The sequence below is a fragment of the Dreissena polymorpha genome, unplaced genomic scaffold, assembly GCF_020536995.1.
Source record: "Dreissena polymorpha isolate Duluth1 unplaced genomic scaffold, UMN_Dpol_1.0 chrUn034, whole genome shotgun sequence".
Taxonomy (NCBI): Eukaryota; Metazoa; Mollusca; class Bivalvia; order Myida; family Dreissenidae; genus Dreissena; species Dreissena polymorpha.
The window spans coordinates 187,501-195,000 of record NW_026273348.1 but is presented as its reverse complement, the minus strand read 5'-3'; the positions used below and the strand labels follow the sequence as shown (position 1 = coordinate 195,000).

At 32.2% G+C, this 7,500-nt stretch overlaps 1 protein-coding gene across 2 annotated transcripts in view; it reads right to left on the bottom strand.

Moving 5' to 3' along the window:
* LOC127863762 (deleted in malignant brain tumors 1 protein-like) overlaps positions 1–7,500 on the bottom strand; it is a 92,239-nt gene that overhangs the window by 84,114 nt on the left and 625 nt on the right. The gene's annotated exons all lie outside the window — the stretch shown is intronic.

Here is a 7,500-nt window from a genome sequence, read left to right as displayed (position 1 = left end):
TGAGTATGTATTATAATTTACAAAAGGGGGATAAAAAGTGATGAGAGAGAAACGCCCGAACAATATGCGTATGTGAACCCTGTGTCATCATTTTTAATCAAGTCTGATATTTTGCGTAGAAACGAAGTGTGTGACGGATAAAAAACATTACAGGGTAAATCGTTTAACACACTAATAAGCTCAAGTACATCCCTTTCGTTGTTTATGATGACCATGACTATTATTCTAATTCATATAAATTTGATTATTCATGGTACATTTATCCCTGTCCAATACCAGTATAACGTGGTCCTACAGTGCGTGATAGTTTCCGTTTGAGTTCTACTTACGGAATATATATATATTTTTAGAAAAGAATTTTTGTTTGCAATCAAAAAGAATCTAACTGGCCATAAATTGCATGTTTTAACATCCGATTGTGTGTATTCGTTGTGTAAGTCGACAGTTTTAGGGACATTCATTCATACTTTTTGTCTACATGTGAATGAGGCGGACAATAACAAACACAGGACTAAGGGTTTTAAAAATCTCTAATGTGGCGGGCTCATGTATGCGGGGAGGTAGTTAATTCTGTTAAATGACTGGTCTCTGGTAGAATGAAAATGTATATTATTCTTTTAAGTTTTGAATATATTTAAATCAGTGCATACTGCTGAGCTGAGATCAGGGAACAGGACCAAGTTATTGAGAGAAGTGGTGGCAGCTACATGATGGATAATTTTATACTGCATGATGAGACGGAATTTTGTCCTGCGTGTTTCAATGGAGGGCAAATTTATTGAGGGTGTTTATCATACTGTTTACTGAACTTGTATTGTGGTACAAGTTTGTTATGAATATTGTTGCGCGTCTTTGTACTTTTTCCAGTAGAGTTATTGAAACTTATGTATCTTGGTTCAAGAGTATTCTAATTAACACCTGACTTTTGCTTTGTAAGCATGCTCTTTCACTTTTGATGAGTTAATGTTTAGGTTGCGGAAAAGAAATCCCACATCCAGGTTTGTATAATATTTATTAAATTAATGTGTTTTTATCCCATTTGAGGTTTCTTTGGTGAGTAAGAGCTCATTATTTGGGGTGGTTTACTTTTTCAAGAATCTGGTGATGTAGTTTGTAGAAGAGAATTTTTTCTGAGACATGATAAGGGAGCTTCATTTTTCTGAATGAATGCATCATGAAGCGTTAATGAAGTTTATTATGATCCTGGACGTTGCAGCTGAATAGTAAACCTATTAAAATCAATACAAGATATATAGCTTGGACCAAAATGCAAGCCAAGTTAATACTACAAGGAAATGTGGACATACCACACATTGATTAATGGGAAGAATTGAAAGATAATGATACCATTGTGTATGAAGTAATCTGCATGTACTAAACATTTATGAACAAGGATGTTAAAAAGCACATAAGTGTTTTCTTAAGTATACAATGTAGTTTATGACAAAAAATATTATTGTTAGACAATGAACAGCCTCTTGTGGGGATTGTTGCAAATTTTATAAACAATGCAGATATTGACTATTCCAGCAAACACTATTTAAAAATTGATGGGTTTTGTATATAAAAATACTTCGTGAATGTCTTAGTCACAACAATTGTATTGTTTATTTAGTGCGTCCTTTATAAATCAAGTAGCGTAAGATGAATATTTCTCATAATGAATAGACTAGCCAGCCTAAACTTCTTCTGATTAAGGATGTCACTAATTGCTATTAATTAGTGTTTGAAGTATGCATACTTGCCTCTTAATTGAACCACTAAAACACTATCTATATAATATCCTCCTCCAGTCTGAATGTTAAATTGTTTAAAAACAGGTTTCTGAAAGTGTTCATTACAAAACGTCCTATAAATTAAATAAATTCTTGCTTCAATGTTCCATGTAAAAGAAATGTTGTTTATCAGACAAACGTCTGCAAAACAAAATTCCGAAATTCCTTCGCATACATTTGGAAAAAAAATAAGGTGAACAACCACTTTATTGAAAAAAATAATGAATTTAATGAATCTTCAATACTCTTGATAATGTGTTGCTTTCAGTCAATAAAATACAGAACTAAATAAGTATTTTACACAGATGCCCCACATTTTTGGACTCAAACGAATGTATTATTATCTTCAGGAACATAAGACTTGAACTAATGTTACACAAAGACACACTTTAAAAAGGTATATATATATATATGTATATATGCAATGGATGCAAAACATATTACATAGGCCAAACTGGCAATAAATTAAGAAATAGCGATCTATGCATGAACAACAAATGCGAGACCCCTCAACAAGACAGATGTCTTTAAGTAAACATTTAATTAAATGTTCACATTATGAACCAACATTTAAAATATTTTTTTTTGATAAGCTATTTTCGAACAATATTTCAGCTAGGTTAGCAAAAACACAAGATTGTATACATGTCTTTGAACCCCAATTTATTAATTTATTTATATTTTTCTTCTTTTTTTATTTATATTTATTTATTTATGTATTTATGTATTTATTTGTTGATATTTATACTAATTTATTTATTTATATTTATAGTTTATTTATTTATATTTATCGTTTCAAAGACTTTAAACATGTCAAACATGAGTAATTCTGCAAATTTAACAAAACAGTTTATTTAAATAAAACGTGGCTTAATATTTAGAACAACTTAAACTATACGCTTTCACTTAAGGAGGCACATGAATGTAAATTAAGTATAGAACATACCTTAATTTGAATTTGTCCGAGCGCAGTACATTGATACATTCATATACGTTACAAGAGATCTATCGGTCAATCAACACAGATGATGCATTGTTTATTTAAACACATTGAACGATAATACCAACAGCCTTTATTTAAGCAAACAAAAGATAATTGGTAATGTGTATTGCGCAACACTCTAGTAGTTTGAATATTTCCTTAATAAAGCAGACAATACTCGAGTTTAATTTAATTAATTTTAGTTATTATAAGCACCGCAATTTCATCAACCACTGATACGAGTATTATAAGTATGTTGATTTTGCTAAATACTAAAACTATAAAGAATACGTTCAGGTCTTACAATAACTCAAACGCGCTATTTATATATAACCCTGATTATTAAATAAATGTTGCCTCGTCCTGATAAATATTTATTTGTATTATTGACCTATGAATAAAATCAATGTGTGGTGCGACATGATACAATTTACAAAAGTTTTGACCTGTTTTATGGCATATTTCCTCCACACCTTCTGTGTTAAAATTAATCTGCCATTTGTAAATGTGTTGAAATAAAGCACATTTTTACTGACATTGCAGAGGCCACTGGGATAACATTTTGTTTTATTTTTGAAGGGCACTTTGACATGCGTAATTTATACGCTAAAGTACTCAGACAATTGAGTATTTTCATGATTGTATTGGCTCATTTAAATCTATACGCACCGTATGAAAAGTGCTTCATAAAGTTTTCTTATAAAAACATATAGAATATGTTTGATACACATCCCATCTGTTAAACACATATTTTGTCTAAATAACCTTAATGCCCTCTTAATATTTAAACTATTATGTTCTTCTGTAATGATTAATTATTATTTACATTAACAATTTTGTAAAGATTTAGAGTATAATACTTTTTCAACAATGATATTAATTTTCAGTCATCGTTTTCTTTCAATGTGATGTTGTGGATGAATGAAATCATCTATGCATTTAGCATACCGAATTGATCGTAATTCCTGCAGCTTATTGAAAACAACAGTGTTTAAATTTCTGATTGTTTTGTTTTGTGACTATTATTGACTTTTATTGAGATTCGAAAGAAGAAGCATTTTTGTATTTTGAGTCCGCGAATGTCTACACAATTCATGGAATTGTTCCAAAAATGGTGTTTAAACCAAATGGCTTATGGTCTAACGTATGCTCGTCTTACGAAAACGTGCGATTGAAACAATGATCGGCAAGTAAATAAAGTTTTGTTTTTTTTCAGGTAAAGATGAGATGAATTCTCAATTGGTTTCTTTTAGTCTAACTTCAACTTCAATTAAGGCCTTGCAACTTGCCATTCGGGACAAAATTATGATCACACATAGTATTACATCTGGGTGTCTTATATTGGAAACAGCATGTGTTACTTTGTGACTTAATACATGTGTGTGACACTTTGCCTTATTATGCTCGTCATTTCTGGCCAGTTATTTGAAATTCAATTAATGCTGGAGAAGATATGTTTTGAACTATGGCTGGAAGTTTATATCTTTATTTGTGTGTCATGAACTGTGAACTTGAACCTGAACCTAGGGTCATAATACTTGACACTACGTGGCACAACAAGTGTACTGATAACTTTAAAAATACATCCATGCTTCACATAGTATAAGGGGTTGATTTCATACATTTTACCTCGGGCTTTCCATTTTTACCTGAACTTAGGTCTTGTGTTTAACACGCGACTCTATGCCCTATCACGATTATCAATTCTGCAAAGGTATATCTACACCTATTGAGAGATGTCGACACAGTGTAAAGGGGAAAATTAACAAATTTCATAATATACCCGAACTTTAGACTAAGAAACTGGTGTACAATACTTAGTCTCGTCATACAAATCACAATTTTATTTTAACTTACATTAAAATCCGCCTGTACTTAACTACAGAGAAGATTTGATCGTTTTACATTCCGATATACATCATTATTAAACAAAGAAAAAGAGAAATAGACCTAAGTTTGACTTTTGACCTTAAGGTAGCGCACCCCTTATGATTTCCCGCGATTTCTTCGAAGGTTGAAGAGCCTAATATTAGGTGGCGTAGCCTAGTGGTTAAGGCGTTAGACTAGAAATCTTTTGGGATATTCCCGCGCAGGTTCGAATCCTGTCGAAGATGTATACTTTTTTGCGACGCGTTTCATTTCTTTTCTAACGTAATTTGATTAAATATGGCATATAAGCTTTTTTTATTGTTAAATATGTTGCAATTATTATGCACATTCTTAAATTTTTAAAATTAAAACAACGTTATGGCTAAATTGGGTGATTTACTGCTGAAAATGCGAACCATGCATGTTGCATTTTTATTTTTATTTCAAAATGTAAACGGTAAATCTGTCTATTTCTTGGTATTTTTGCTGTTTATAGTGTATCTATTTAAACTTAGTTCAAAATATTACTTAAATGATACTAGATTGAATTGTATGACACTTTGTTTTTAACTTGCCTGAAACCACTTACATTTCATGGCGCTCTTCCATAGATAACAAGTTATAAAAAATAAATGTCTGTAAAAAAAAACTTGTTTCATCTTGTTTAAACATTTAACACCTTTACTGCAACTGTACACACCAACTGCATGCCTATATTTGGAAATCAGGATGAATTATGGAACTTTCATATACCCCAGGGGTGCACATAAACTAGACAAAAGCCGAGTGTGAGGGTGGTTTTGAAAAAATCAGTATATTTTTTAAGCATGGAAAGACTACCTACAAATTTGCATGTAGTTCAGTGACATGATGCTGATTTAGAAAATAATAGATTTGATTATATTTGGATAGGTGCTCATTACGGGTGCGTTACCTTAAATTGTATATTTAAGAAATAATTCGTGTACGTAATAGTTTGTTGTCGAATAACCCACGGCCGGAAGTTTAGATGCGTAGGGATTAAATCACGAGTGCGAAGCACGAGTGATTTGAAACCACGCATCTAAACTTCCGGCCGTGGGTTATTCGACCACAAACTATAACGTACACGAATTATTTCGATTCTAACACGATTTTTACTAAAGATTTATAGAATGTATCTTATTTTTCTTGCATACTATTTTATGTGAAGCTCCGCCCATAAAAATAGCTTTCGGCTGTTCTGTCGATCAGATCTCCACCCTCAATAACAGCCAAACTGGATGGAAAAAACCCATTTCATTTCTCACGTTTGGTTAACTAAGAACAACAACTTGCGTAAACTAACATGTTTTCATTGTACTCTTTAAATTAACGCAAGAGTGTTGAATCTACAAGACAACAACTCCGATTCGAACTTCAGCCATTTCAGTATCGAAGCAGCAGACGAACACCGTGGGAAATTGGGTCAAGTTTACGCATTTCTGTTCATAGCGTAGTATTTTGTCACGTGACTTTCATTCATAAAATACCGGATTATTACGCTGGTGGAAAATGTATCGGCATGTTTTGTTTAGCTACAGCGCGTGCTTTCAGTGTATAAGCTCCGCCCATAAGTTATTGCAGAATAACCCACGCTTGATTTCCTTCTTTGTCTATAGAAAACAAGTCACGTGCCGTGTTAGAATTGATCTTAGACTTTGGGATACATGTTTGCGCGCGACAATCCGCTAATGTTCATCTGTTTAACCCAAATGTTACAAAAATGTACATAAACATTTTGGATTAAGTTCGATTACCAAGGCAATCCTATGATATTGTCTTGCCAATGAATCCAATTACTCACACCACATTAGCAAACGTATATAAACTAGTAACCACGTGGCCGCATTTCGACATTGATCGAGATATTAGTTCTATTCATGTTTTCTCCTAACGTTTCATGAAGGTTTGGCAAAAATGTCGCCTGTATATATAGTGTTTACAAGCTTTTTCTATATTTTGACTAAGAAAACTAGTTTTTGACCACACGAGACCAAATGTAATCTCTGTCGATAGATATTATTGCGACACATGTTCTGACCAAGTGTAATTATGATTGGTCAATAAATATTAACTTGTAATTTACCCCACTTGATCGATGTTTAAACTCAGCCAAGAGTTGTGATGCATATATGGCGATTAATGTGGTATCTTGCATATTCAAACGTTATTTATCTTATGTTATATTGTGCTTGACAATACATTACCCAATGTAAAACTCGATCAAGATATGATTTGGACAAATTTTCTAAACATTGTTAAAGAAGATTATATGTTATTGTTTTATACGGATTGTCTTTATTTGTATCATGTGACATATGTTTTGACCTTATTCGACACTTCCGAGATATTATTGGGACAAATATTCTGAGAAAGTTCCATTAGTGCACACATGTTTCTTCAAGACGGGTCCATCATCAATTTGAATAAACACTTGCATTACATTGAAATAGTCAAGTAATTTCATGTACGCAATATAATTCAATAGTTTGCAACGTCCTGGAAAATATAATTGTTGTTATTGTAAACCTAAGTTTAATAGATTGTTAATACGCACACATGTGGAAATATTCGCATTTTTTGCTCATAGCAAAATCATCATACTTGGATACTCGAAAATAAAATCAATTGCCAGTTTTCAGATAAAGCAAATAAATAAGTCACTTGGTAAATCAAATCTATGTTTTAAGCTGAAATTCTTCTATAAGCCAAACAAACATAAACTATACATAAAAGTCAGTGCTCTAAATGTCTATTCATAGGCTACTGGGTACGGGTAAATCAGCCACGATAAAATAATTGCACTCGGCATTGTATAATCTTGCGCGGTGATTAATTATCTATCTAGTGCAC